The sequence below is a fragment of the Manihot esculenta genome, chromosome 13 (genome assembly GCF_001659605.2).
Source record: "Manihot esculenta cultivar AM560-2 chromosome 13, M.esculenta_v8, whole genome shotgun sequence".
Lineage (NCBI taxonomy): Eukaryota > Viridiplantae > Streptophyta > Magnoliopsida > Malpighiales > Euphorbiaceae > Manihot > Manihot esculenta.
Window position 1 is genome coordinate 20,193,749 of NC_035173.2, and position 14,640 is coordinate 20,208,388.

Genomic DNA, 14,640 nt, shown 5'->3' on the forward strand with positions numbered 1-14,640 from the left:
AGGTTTTTCGGTATTTTGAGGTTACTCTCCAAATGCTCTCACCCAACTCCATTCTTTTCATGTGCTCCTTTGAGTCTGTCAGTCTATGTTGGGGCTTCACTCCCTCCGCTGCCTTATTCTCCACTTTCTTCCGTCTGGTCAGGGCTAGTCAGGGTTTCTATTATTTTGCTCTCCGATGAGGATTATCTATATTCTCGGGGTATAAGGATTCTATCAGGGGCTGGGTCGAAGGTTTTGTAGTGGTGGAGCTGAAGGAAGGCTCTGGGATATCATGGGAGGTAGACCTCTCATGGAGGGATGTGCCCCCAGGCTGAGAACAGATTTGCCTTCTCAGACTGACCTCTATTTCCTGGAAGTATGATGTCGAGAAGTGCATGTTCGTGTTCAGTCTTTAGGACAGCCGGGAAGCTGGTATTTACTTACTAATGTTCCGTCTTTCTTCTATTTTTATTTTCTTATATTTGTCTCTGATTGTTTGGGCATTTTCATTTTTTGCAGCTTCCGACCTTCCATGGAGCAAATCAACCCTTGAGGAATTTTACATTGTCCAGGGAGAACATGAGAGCTTCCCTGGAGGCTTTTTGGGCTGGTCGATCCGTGACGGAGGTGACTCGGGAGGTCGCTCATGCCATTTCTCCCCAGGCGGCTGGCCGAACTGTTACTCTTGCCCCTGCTTCATCTCAGGCTTTGGTGCCAACTTCCAGGGACTCCCGCTTTGGTGCTTCTAAGGCATCCAGTCGCGGTAGGACTCCCAGTGCCTCCAAATCTCTTGCTGCCCATAAGCCCAAGTTAGCCTCCCTCCTAGATTCCTAAGAGCCTATTGTCATTGAAGAATCTATAGAGGGCGGCTCTAAAGGAGGGGCTAAGGACGGTTCCAGAGGAGGGGCTGAGGTCGCTTCTGCTACTGAGGATGGCTCTAGAGGAGGGGCTGAGGTTGCTCCTGCTGCTAAGGATGGCTCTAGAGGAGGGGCTGAGTTTGCTCCGGCCACTGAGGATGCTTCCAAAGGAAGGGCTGAGGTCATCCCTCCTACTCCCCGTGCTAAGAAGGCCACTGCCAGTGGTGGTATCACCATCAGAGAAGCTGCTGGTAAGTGAGCTCCACCTACAAGGGTCCCTCCTGAGGGCCAGGCCTCCAAAAGGGCCCGTGTTGCTAGATCACCCGAGGCCACTCTCCCTCCTACTGAGAAAAGGAAGCAGTCTGTGGAGCTGTTGTCCTTTGCTCTTGACAACGAGCTCCTTAATGATGTAGAGATCACTTTCGGATCTGCAACGACCTCTATTGCCGAGCTTTTGTGGGAGAAGATGTTCGGCGGGATCGCTGATGCCTCGGATCTGCGCTTCCTCGCTCTCGCCAGCCATCTGACCTACTCTACCCTACAGTAGGTGGCTTTTCGTTCGCGGTCCTGGGGGATAGCTTCCGAGATATGCTCCTCATGATGAGTCACTTTATATTTTGAGCTCGCTGTATTTTTGTTGTCTTCTAACTTTGCTTACTGTTTCCTTCTGCTAGGTGTTGGGTATTTACATGGAGATCGATGCTTGGGATCAGTGCCTTAAGAGCTCGATGGATCGGCGGATTGAGGAGGCCCACCGTGAGGAGAATCTTATGGTGACCAGTGATGCTCGTGGGCACATAGTTGCCCTCAAGGGCCAGCTTGACGACCTCACACTCCACTTGGCTAGGACGCGAGATGAGGCCGATAGGGCTTCTGAGCGGGCTTCTATAGCCGAGTCTTGGTGTGATGAGGCTTTAGCACAGTTGTCTTCTCTAGAAGATGCCTGTCAAGAGTGGGACGAGGCCATAGCTCAGCGCAATGAGGCCTGGGCCCAGTGCGAGGCAGCTAAGGTGGAACGCGATGAAGCCCAAGCTCGGTGTGAGGTGATGACAGCCCAAAGGGAGGAGGCTCTTGCTCGAGTTGTCATTCTTGAGCAGGAGCTCAGCAAGTGCACTGAGGACCTGAAAGGCATGGCTTCGGCAACGGAGGAGTCACAACTTCAACAATAACAACTCCGTCAAGAGGTTACTGTCTTAAAGGAGAGGTGTTCTACCCTGCTCAAGAACGCCAAGCTTGCAGAGGACAGGGTCCAGTTGGCATGTAAGGAGCACCTACAGGAGCATAGGGACTCTGTTGAATTGAAGGCCGAGATTGATCAGGCTTGTGAGAAGCGCTTACAAGAGTACAAAGACTCCTCTGAGTTGAAGGCCAAGGTCAAGCAGGCTTGTGAGGCGCGACTTGTAGAGTACCAGGCTTCTGATGCAATGAAAGAAAAATTATACACCTCAGCCTTCTGCATGTTCGCTTCTGGGTTCAATCAAGGCCTGAAGGCAGCACCCTCTCCACCCCGTTAGCCCACCTTCGAGCTCCTGAGGTCGATTCTGATGGCAAGGAGGTACGCTATGGGGAGGATGATAACTCATTACCCAAAGGGGCTCTTCCCCCGCCGACTGGACCCTAAGAAGAAGGTACTGGACTCCAAGGAGACAATGCAGGACTTCAAGGAGAAGATAGTGTAAATAAGCCTTTGAACGACCTTGTCAGTTGGGGATCATCCTCTGTACCTTTGGACAAATAAATAAATAAAGATATTATTTTTCTTCTTTGTACTTATGTTGTATTTTCTACCTTTTTATTTCTTTGTCTCTTTACTTTGGTGCTTGAATGTATGTTGATTTGGAGATATATGTTTGATGATGAATGAGATTTCACCTCGGCTTTTGCGTCATTTATACTTACATTATTTTTTGCTTAGACTGCCTCACTGGCTTTGTCGATCTGCTCAAAATTTTTTAAGGCTTGAACCATCTTCTCTATCTGACTTATGAATTTCTTCTAACTTAACTTAATAATAAAGGCCTTAAACAACATGTGCCCTTACCAATATTTCAACTCACTTAACTTTACATAATCAATGAACTAGGCTGTCTCTTCTGGGACTTTGCCAATCGAGCTAACCCGAGCTAAGAGCTCGGCCTCGGGCTGGACTTTTCATTCGCAAGTTTTTCTTATTTTGATGAGGGCATTTCCATCTTTTGGCTTACGACTCCTTTAGTATTGCGAGCTCAGACATATAATACTCAGATAGATAATTTGTTTGCATAAGTGCCCCACCTTAAACAATTTTAAGTCTCGTTCTTATCACAAGCTCGGGCGCCTTATCCTTTTTTATGTAACCCTTTGACAGTCATTGCAGTCTAGGCTGTGCACCTTGCTGGGATGGGGAGCTCAGTCTTTTGGTGTTTTTCTTTTCTTGGCTCATTTTTGCTAAGTATTTGTTTATCGTGAACTGATCCGGGCTGGGAGCACAGCTCTTTGTTCCTATTCATTCTTTATGCGTTCTGTGTTTGTGGGCCCCTTCATATAGGGAGTTCGGCTCTTTACTATTTCCTTCACATTCTGGCTTTATTCAGCTTGGTCGTCCTTATGTCGTGAGCCCATCTGGTTAATAAGCCCATTTGGCTAATGAGCTTGTCTGTTTAATGAGTTCGTGAGCTCAGATTTTTGTTTTCGGTCTTTAAGTGTTTCCAACTTTTCAATGAGGTCGGACTTGCTTTGTTGCTCCCTATGCTGAGCCAAATACAGGTTGCACTTTTGCGTTTTGTTCATGTTTTCGTTCTGCCTTAGTTTTTCTTTCAAGGGGAGGCTTAGTGCCGTTATTTTTCTTTGTTGAGCCTTCTCTTTCTAGCTCGGTCAGGCAGTGCTGGGGGTCATTGCCTAAGTTCAATCACCTTCTTCCCTGGGATTTTATTACCTTCTGAGCTCGGTCTTGCGTAGCTCAGCTTGGGATTCAAGCTTTTTGGCTTTACTGTCACTACTAGGCTCTTTGGTCTTGCTCGGGATTCAGGCTCTTTGGCCATACTGTCGCTTCAAGGCTCTTTGACCTTATTCGGGATTCAAGCTCTTTGGCCTTACTGTCACTTCGAGGCTCTTTAGGCCTTGTTCGGGATTCAAGCTCTTTGGCCTTACTGTCCCTTCGAGGCTCTTTGGCCTTGTTTCGGATTCAAGCTCTTTGGCCTTACTGTCCCTTCGAGGCTCTTTGGCCTTGTTTCGGATTCAAGCTCTTTGGCCTTATTGTCGCTTCGAGACTCTTTTTTTCCTTGTTCGAGATTCAGGCTCTTTGGCCTTACTGTCGCTTCGTCCTCTTAGCTTGGTTTTGTGGCGCTGGGGGTTATTTTCCGAGGTTAGTCGCCTACCTCACTGAGGGCTTCCACGAGATTCAGGCTCTTTGGCCTTACTGTCGCTTCATCCTCTCAACTCGGTTTTGTGGTGCTAGGGGTCATTTTTCGAGGCCAGTCACCCACCTCACTGAGGGCTTGCACGAGATTCAGGCTCTTTGCCCTTATTGTGGCTTCATCCTCTCAGCTCGATTTTGTGGTGCTGGGGGTCATTTTCTTAGGCTAGTCACCCACCTCACTGAGGGCTTGCACAGGATTCATGCTCTTTGGCCTTACTATCGCTTCATCCTCTTAGCTCAATTTTGTGGTGCTGGGGTCATTTTTCGAGACCAGTCACCCACCTCACTGAGGGCTTGCACATGATTCAGGCTCTTTGGCCTTACTGTCGCTTCATCCTCTTAGCTCGGTTTTATGGTGCTGGAGACCATTTTTCGAGGCCAGTCACCCACCTTACTAAGGGCTTGCACGGGATTCAGGCTCTTTGCCCTTACTGTCGCTTCATCCTCTCAGCTTGATTTTGTGGTGCTGAGGGTCATTTTTCGAGGCCAGTCACCCGCCTCACTAAGGGCTTGCACGGGATTTAAGCTCTTTGGCCTTACTGTCGCTTCATCCTCTCAGCTCAGTTTTGTGGTGCTGAGGGTCATTTTCCGAGGCCAGTCATCCACCTCACTGAGGGCTTGCACGGGATTCAATCTCTTTGGCCTTACTATCGCTTCATCCTCTCAGCTCGATTTTGTGGTGCTAGGGGTCATTTTTCGAGGCTAGTCACCCACCTCACCAAGGGCTTTAAGTGCCTGTTTTTCTTTTTAAGGCAAAAATTAAGACATATAGTGGTAGAATAGTATTTCTTATTTCATTCATGTTTTGTACAGTACAAATTTTCTCAGGGTACAAGGTATTATACAACTTTTTTTTAAAGGAAAGTATCTCTTCAAGTGTTGGATATTCCAAGCATGGGGCTCCGGGTTTCCTTTTAGGTCTTCAATCCAGTACACTCCAGGCTTGACAACTTTCGTTATTCTGAAGGAACCCTCTCAGGTTGATGCCAGCTTCCCCACTGCTGCTCTTTTTCCTGTGGCTTCTAATTTTCTCAGAGCTAGATCTCCCACCTTCAGGCTTCTTTCCCTGACCTTCTAATTATAATAGCAAGTTGCTTTTTATTGGTAAGCAGCTGTGTGGACTTAGGCCTCTTCTCTGATTTCCTCTAGGGCATCCAAATCGCTTCTCAGCTTGTCACTGTTGGTGTCTTCATTGTTGAACTGGACACGGTGAGAAGGGATTTGTAGCTCGATGGGGATACTGCCTCTGCGCCAAATGCTAATGCAAATGGTGTTTCTTTCGTTAGCGGCCGAGGGGTAATCCTGAATGCCCAGAGGATGCTATTGAGTTCGGCCGCCCAATTCTTCTTTGCCCCATCCAATCGCTTCTTTAACCCTTGAAGGATAGCTCGGTTTGTGACCTATATCTGGCCATTGGTTTGAGGGTGGGCTACCGAGGAGAACTTGTGCTAGATGCCCATGTTCCTTGTGAAGTCTTTGAAGGTCTTGCAGTCGAACTGCTTGCCATTGTTTGATATAAGTACCCTCGGTATCCCAAATCTGCAAATTATGTTGCCCCAGAAAAAGTCTATCATTTTTCGTTCCATGATGGTGGGGACAGCCTCGGCTTTAGGCCACTTTGAGAAGTACTCCATAGCTACTACCATAAACTTTTTTTGCCCTGTAGTCTTAGGAAAAGGACCCAAGATGTCTATGCCCCACTGTGAGAACGGCCATGGGCTGGATATAGTAGACTGAGGAGTGGCTGGAATGTTGATGGCGTTGGCAAACCTTTGGCATATGTCGCACCTTCTAATGAATTCTTCTGCCTCCTTAACTATGGACCAATAGTAGCCCTGCCTGAAAATTTTGTTTACCAACATTCCTCCTCCTTCATGTGCTCTGCAGATTCCCTGATGTATCTCCTCCATCACCCTAGTTACTTCTTCAGGGCTTACACATTGAAGCCACAGACTGGATTTCCCTCCTCAGTATAGGGTCCCCCTTACTGCTTGATAATTGGCAGCTCGAGCTGCAATTTTCTTTGCTTCAGCTTTATCTTCAGGGAGCTTCCCTGTAACAGCCTGGAAACCGAACTGCCACCGGCACTAGGATCCAGATCGACTTAAGGTCGCCGGGACCCGTAGTAAGTCTGCTATCCTGTCTGTATACCTGTGAAATCCCATACATGATCATACATTTTCTGTAAAAACATAAAACTTTTCTTTATTCCAAGGCTTAACCTGTGCATGCACTCTCTCTGTGCTCTACCAATCCCTACTAGAGCTCCTCATGGCTCTAGGCGGATCAATCTCATAATGTTAAGCCTGGTTTTGCTCATAAACATACAACAATAAAGAAACATACATAAACTGATCATGTGACTCCACAAAGGGATTACAATTCTTATAGTCAAGCACCATTCTATACACTATACATAAACCTTATCTCTTTACATTTACATGTACATGTCCACACTAGCTATTACAAGACTCTGTACTCTTCCTGTACCCTGCTGAGTTCTCTCTGATCTCTGAACCTGCACAACTGGAGTTAGGGGAGAGGGATGAGCTACAATAGCCCAGTGAGTAGAATAGGCAAATACAGGTGATAAAACATGCTCTCATGGAATGCAACACATAAGCACATCACCTCGGCCGGACGGATCAAAACTCCCTCTATCTCATCTGGGGCACCTAAGTACCATGTGCCTGGTCCCCGTAGGGCTGTTCCAGGTCTTTGTGTATGTGCCTAGTCCCCGTAGGGCTGTTCCAGGTCTTTCCTCTGAGGGCTAATGAATCCTCACGAAGTCCGTGCCGTCTCACATAAGCAATGTACAAGGAGCAGTGCCAAGTACAAGGATAAATGCAATGCATCATCTTTGTGTACACTAATGCACTCACCCTAAAGCATATTCATGATGCATGAAGCATGATAAAATATCAGTTTTCATATTAAAACATTAAGTTAAATTCCACTCACCTTTAGTTATCTCTGAACTGACTCTGCAGGTTCTGACACTGGACTCACTGCTGACTTCCCTGATTCCTCTGGTCCGTACCTACACAGGTGGACTCAAATGAGGGACTAAACTCACTCAAGAACATCTCTACGAAACTCCCCAAAACCCCTCTAAACAATCCTCAAACCATCACATAAAACATGCAAAGGAAAGCTGGACAGGGCACTTTCGGCGGCAGGTTCGGCGGCCGAAACCCCACTCCAGAGACGAAACTCATGCATGTTCGGCGGCACCTTCGGCGGCCGAAGGTCTCGTCCAGAGATGAAACTCACACACTTTCGGCGGCCGAACTCCCTCTTTCGGCGGCCGAACCTTCCTTCGGCGGCCGAACCTGGTTTTGCCCGAAGGGCAGAACCCTGCTCTGTTTCATGCAAACTTTGCCCAAAAACCTACAAACATGCATCTCAACTACTCCCAACTAGCATATACACATATATATGCACAAAGGGGTCTAAAACTATCCTAAAACCCCAAACAAACATAGCACATAACACTTAAACATGCTGGAACACTACAAATCACCAAAAACCTCACCTAAACCTAAACATGCAAACTACCCATACAAACTTCATAAAACCTTTCAAAACCATCAAAGAAGCTCAGGATCTTCACTTACCTCTTACACAACTTGAGGATGAAGGATCCTAACGTGGAGATATGAAGAAAAGCTCTTCCAAAGCTCCAAGCTTCAACACTTGCTTCTTTTGCTCAAAACCTTCATAAGTCACCAAAACTCTTAAAACTCTTGAAAGATTTGATGAAAATCATGGAAAATATGAAAGTCAACGTAGGAGAGGCTGAAACTCACCTCTGGCTGCAAGTGGAGGAGAAATAACCTCCTTCCACCGACCCTTGGCCCTTTTATAGGTGGCTGGCCAGACCACCTTCGGCAGCCGAACGTGAAGCCGCAACCATGCAATGTTCGGCGGCCGAAAGTGACCTTCGGCGGCCGAACCTTTGCATTTCTCCCTTGTTGCTTTTCTTTCAAAACTCAAGTCTTTTAACACTTCAAAACATGAAAACAAGTGAAAATACCTTGAAAAACATATGTATTACCCTTCTCGAGGGTTCCGACACCCGAGATTCCACCGGACGACAGGAATGCCGATGCCGGACTCGAGCCGGGTATTACATTCTCCCCCCCTTAAGAACATTCGTCCCCGAATGTTCCTAACACAACATAAACACAGAGAAAAGGGGAAAACTAACCTTAAAACAGATATGGGTATTGCTGGAGCATGGACTCCCGAGTCTCCCACGTGCACTCTTCTAGGTTGTGGTGGTTCCACAAAACTTTCACCATTGGTATCTCCTTGTTTCTCAGCTTTCTGATCTGGGTGTCAAGGATCCGCACTGGCTGCTCTACATAGGTGAGATCACTTAAGATTTCCACCTCAGGTTCACTAAGAACCTTCTCTGGATCTGACACAAATTTTCTCAACATAGAAACATGGAATACCGGGTGAATTCGTTCCATAGAAGCTGGTAAATCTAGCTTATACGACACAGGCCCGATCTTCTGCAAGATCTCAAAGGGACCAATGTACCGTGGGGCTAGTTTACCCTTCTTCCCAAACCGAACCACTCCCTTCATCGGAGACACCTTAAGCAATACCATATCCCCCTCCTGGAACTCTATCTGCTTCCTACGGATGTCTGCATAGCTTTTCTGTCTGCTTACAGCTGTTCTGATCTTCTCTCTGATGATAGGCACTAACTTGCTGGTTATCTCAACTAACTCTGGCCCTGCAAGAGTTTTCTCTCCTACCTCTTCCCAGCAAACAGGTGTTCGGCACTTCCTCCCATACAAAGCTTCATAAGGGGCCATCCCTATGCTAGCATGATGGCTGTTGTTGTAGGCAAACTCCACCAGAGGTAGATGCTGCCTCCAAGAACCGCCAAAGTCTAACACACACATTCTCAGCATATCTTCAATGGTCTGGATGGTCCTCTCTGACTGACCGTCTGTCTGTGGATGGAAAGCAGTGCTGAAATCCAACCTTGTGCCCATTTCATTTTGCAGACTCCGCCAAAACCTGGAGGTGAACTGAGGTCCTCGATCTGATACTATCGACACTGGAACTCCATGCAACCTTACTATCTCGTCTACATACACCTGCGCCAACTTGTCCACAGAGTAGTTACTTCTGACTGGAATGAAGTGAGCAGATTTAGTGAGTCTATCCACAATCACCCAGATGGAGTCTAGTCTGTTAGACGTCGCCGGTAACCCCACTACAAAATCCATCGCTATGTTCTCCCATTTCCATTCTGGAATCGGCAGTGGGTTAAGCATTCCAGCCGGCTTCTGGTGCTCTAGCTTCACCCTTTGACATGTCTCGCAGGCTGACACGAACTGTGCCACTTCTCTCTTCATTGCTGGCCACCAATACACCCTTCTCAGATCTTGGTACATCTTGGTGGCTCCCGGGTGAATACTATACCTCGCATTATGAGCTTCCCTCATAATGTCTGCCTTCAAACTGCTATCATCTGGTACACATAACCTCTTACCGTGCCGAAGAATCCCCTCATCGTCAAATCTGAACTCTGCACTGTTGCCCGACTGAACAGTCCTGGCAATCTTCACTAACTCGGGGTCTTCGTGCTGTTTCAGAGCCACTTGCTCTAGAAACACTGGTGTCACTCTCATCTGTGCGAGCAAAGCACCTGTACCAGATAACTGCAATTGTAACCCTTCTTCCACGAGCTTGTAGAACTCCTTCACCACCGGTCTTCTCTCCACTGCAATGTGGGATAAACTGCCAAGTGACTTTCGGCTTAAGGCATCAGCTACAACATTAGCCTTGCCCGGATGATACTGGATCTTACAATCATAATCACTGAGCAATTCTACCCACCGTCTCTGCCTCAAGTTTAACTCTCTTTGACTTAAGATGTGCTGCAGGCTCTTATGATCCGTATAGATCTCACATTTTACCCCATAGAGGTAATGCCTCCACATCTTAAGTGCAAAGATAACAGCTGCCATCTCCAGATCGTGTGTCGGGTAATTCAGCTCGTGCTTCTTCAGCTGTCTAGAAGCATAAGCTATCACTCTATCATTCTGCATCAACACACAACCTAATCCCACTCGGGATGCATCACAGAACACTGTGAAATCTTTATCACTAATCGGCAGAGCTAACACCGGTGCTGAAGTTAATCGTCTCTTTAACTCTGCAAAACTTTCCTCACATTCCTCTGACCACACAAACTTCTGATTCTTTCTGGTCAGTCTGGTCATAGGAGCAGCTATCTTCGAGAAGTCCTGAACGAACCTCCGATAGTAACCTGCCAAACCCAGAAAACTCTTGATCTCGGTCACCGTAGTGGGTGTAGGCCAGTTGGCTACTGCCTCTACCTTTTTGGGATCTACTGCTATACCGTCCTCTGATATAACATGTCCCAAAAAGGAAATGCTCCTTAGCCAGAACTCGCACTTGGAGAACTTGGCATACAAGCCATGCTCTCTCAAGGTTTGCAACACTATCCGCAGATGATGGGCATGCTCCTCTGCATTCCTGGAGTACACCAAGATATCATCAATAAAGACGATCACAAAACGATCCAAGTACTCCCTGAAAACCCTGTTCATGAGATCCATGAATGCTGCAGGGGCGTTAGTCAACCCGAACGGCATCACAAGGAACTCATAATGCCCATACCTGGTTCGGAAAGCAGTCTTGGATACATCTCCTTCCCTAATCTTCAACTGGTGGTATCCGGATCTCAGATCTATTTTAGAAAAACAACCCGCTCCTGCCAGCTGGTCGAAGAGATCATCGATCCTGGGTAACGGATACTTGTTTTTGATAGTGACTTTGTTCAACTGTCTATAGTCGACACAAAGTCTAAGAGGTCCATCCTTCTTTCTGACAAATAATACTGGAGCACCCCAGGGTGAGGTACTCGGGCGGATGAAACCCTTAGCTACCAAATCCTGTAACTGCTCTTTCAACTCTCGCAGCTCTGCTGGTGCCATCCTGTAGGGAGGAATAGAGATCGGTCTAGCATTGGGCATCAACTCAATCTCGAACTCTATTTCCCTATCTGGTGGTAGCCCTGGAAGCTCTTCAGGAAACAAATCGAGGAAGTCTCGAACAACTGGTACTAAGGATGGTTCCCTAACCTGACTGTCTAGCTTTCTCACATAAGCTAGGAACCCCTGACACCCCTTCCTTAACATTCTACGAGCCTGGAGGGCTGATATCAAACCCCTAGGTGTCCCTCTCCTGTCTCCTCTGAAGACACACTCTGACCCATCCTGATCTCTGACACTGACTACTTTGTCTCTACAGTTCAGGGTAGCATCATACGTAGATAACCAATCCATCCCTAGAATGACATCAAAATCTGTCAACTCTAGAACCACCAGGTCAGCTGGAAGGTATCTACCCTCTATGCACACTGGACTGAACCGACAGACTGACTCTGCCAAAGATGGATCACATTTGGGTCCACTGACCCATAAAGGACACTCTAACTCAGACACCATCAGACCCAACCTCTCTGCAGCTCTAGAAGAAATGAAAGAGTGAGAAGCACCGGGGTCCATTAAAGCATACACCTCTGAACACCCAATGATGAGATTACCTGACACCACCGTGTTCGACGTGTCTGCCTCCTGCTGAGTCAGGGTGAAAATCCGTGCTGGGGCTGACGGACCTGCACCTCGGGAACCCATCCCTGATGAAGAGGCTGCCCCTCTTCCTCTTCCTCTGCCACTGCTTGGTGGTACGGTTGAAGCTACTGGCTGTACTACACTGCCCGTACTCATCTGCTGGGATGGTGCAACCAAAGTCGCCTGAGGACATTCCCGTGCATAATGTCCCTCCTGCCCACATCTATAGCAGGCTGTGGATCCCAACTGACAAGCTCCTCTATGCTGTTTGCCACACCTCTTGCACACTGGAAAATCTGCACCAGAACTGGAGCCACTACTCATTCCCAGACCTGACTTAAGCCTGTTCCAGAACTTGCCTCTCTTTCCTCTGAATTTCTCCCATCTCTTCTTACTTGCACTTACTGTACCCTGTGAGGAGGAACCTGGTTTAACACCAGAAGACTGTGCCTTGACTACACCTTGACTTATAGCACTGGCCTCCATCTTTCTAGCAGCATCCACAATAGAGTGGAAACTTTCCTTCTCCGCATGAAGAATCAAAGAGAAATACCTGGGATGAAGCCTTGTGGCATATCTCTTTGCCTTATTCTGATCTGTATCATATGCCTGACCGACATATGGCAACAATTCCAGGAACTTATCTGTATAGTCATCAACGCTCATCTCCTCCGTCTGTCGCAACTGCTCAAACTCCACAATTTTTAGTTCCCTGGAACTGTCAGGAAAAGCCCATCCAGCAAATTCGTTGGCGAACTCTTCCCATGACATACTCTCAAGTCTCGGGTCCACATAGTTCTTGAACCATTCTCTAGCTTTCTTACACTTTAACGTGAACCCTGCCATCTCAATGGCTCTACCGTCATCAGCTCCCAACTCACTTGTTATCATTCTGACTGCACTGAGATACTCAAAGGGATTATCTCCTGTATTGAATTTCGGAGCATCCAACTTTAAGTACTCGGTCATCTTCACCTTACTTCCCCCTGAAGAACTGGGTTGCTGTGCTTCCACAACAGGGGCTACTGGTTCAGGAGGTGGTGGTGGAGGAACTGGTTCCCTCACTTCAGGCTGTACTGGACTTGGATGAACAGGTGGGGGTGGATACATGTGATATGGTGGATAAAAGGAAGGATAGGGCATATATGGCATGTAGGGTGGATATGGGGCAAAACTGGAGTAATCCGACGTGCCTCCCATCGGATACTCTGGGCCCTGTGGAAAGGGTGGATAGCCAAACCCCGAGGCCTGAACGCCTCCCTGGGACTCCCCCATACCTTCTTCTGACCTTCCTACACCCATGCTTACATCTCTACTCTGATCTTCTTCCATCACACCTCTTTCTTCTACTGACCTTCCCCCTCTGCTTACTCCTCTCCTGCTCTCGTCAGAAGACCTTCTAGGGTCTCGTGACGTTCCTTCCCTGCTTGACCTGTGAGATCTTGCCCTTGGCAAAGCAGGTGGACGAACAGCTGTACCCTCACTTACAGGTGGGACTCCAGTCAATCTCGCGGATCGACGAGTTCCTCGCATCTTCACTCTCTGGAAAACAACAAATCACATAATACATAAGCAACACATCAAAAACATGCACATGCATAACTCAGGGCATAGCACGTCAGCATAACATCCTATCCTCGTGGACATGTTTTTCCTATGGTGCTTGACCTGCTAAACCTCTCTATGAGCCCAACTCTCTCTCTATAGGTCCGACCATGTGAACCTAGGGCTCTGATACCAATCTGTAACAGCCCGGAAACCGAACTGCCACCGGCACTAGGATCCAGATCGACTTAAGGTCGCCGGGACCCGTAGTAAGCCTGCTATCCTGTCTGTATACCTGTGAAATCCCATACATGATCATACATTTTCTGTAAAAACATAAAACTTTTCTTTATTCCAAGGCTTAACCTGTGCATGCACTCTCTCTGTGCTCTACCAATCCCTACTAGAGCTCCTCATGGCTCTAGGCGGATCAATCTCATAATGTTAAGCCTGGTTTTGCTCATAAACATACAACAATAAAGAAACATACATAAACTGATCATGTGACTCCACAAAGGGATTACAATTCTTATAGTCAAGCACCATTCTATACACTATACATAAACCTTATCTCTTTACATTTACATGTACATGTCCACACTAGCTATTACAAGACTCTGTACTCTTCCTGTACCCTGCTGAGTTCTCTCTGATCTCTGAACCTGCACAACTGGAGTTAGGGGAGAGGGATGAGCTACAATAGCCCAGTGAGTAGAATAGGCAAATACAGGTGATAAAACATGCTCTCATGGAATGCAACACATAAGCACATCACCTTGGCCGGACGGATCAAAACTCCCTCTATCTCATCTGGGGCACCTAAGTACCATGTGCCTGGTCCCCGTAGGGCTGTTCCAGGTCTTTGTGTATGTGCCTAGTCCCCGTAGGGCTGTTCCAGGTCTTTCCTCTGAGGGCTAATGAATCCTCACGAAGTCCGTGCCGTCTCACATAAGCAATGTACAAGGAGCAGTGCCAAGTACAAGGATAAATGCAATGCATCATCTTTGTGTACACTAATGCACTCACCCTAAAGCATATTCATGATGCATGAAGCATGATAAAATATCAGTTTTCATATTAAAACATTAAGTTAAATTCCACTCACCTTTAGTTATCTCTGAACTGACTCTGCAGGTTCTGACACTGGACTCACTGCTGACTTCCCTGATTCCTCTGGTCCGTACCTACACAGGTGGACTCAAATGAGGGACTAAACTCACTCAAGAACATCTCTACG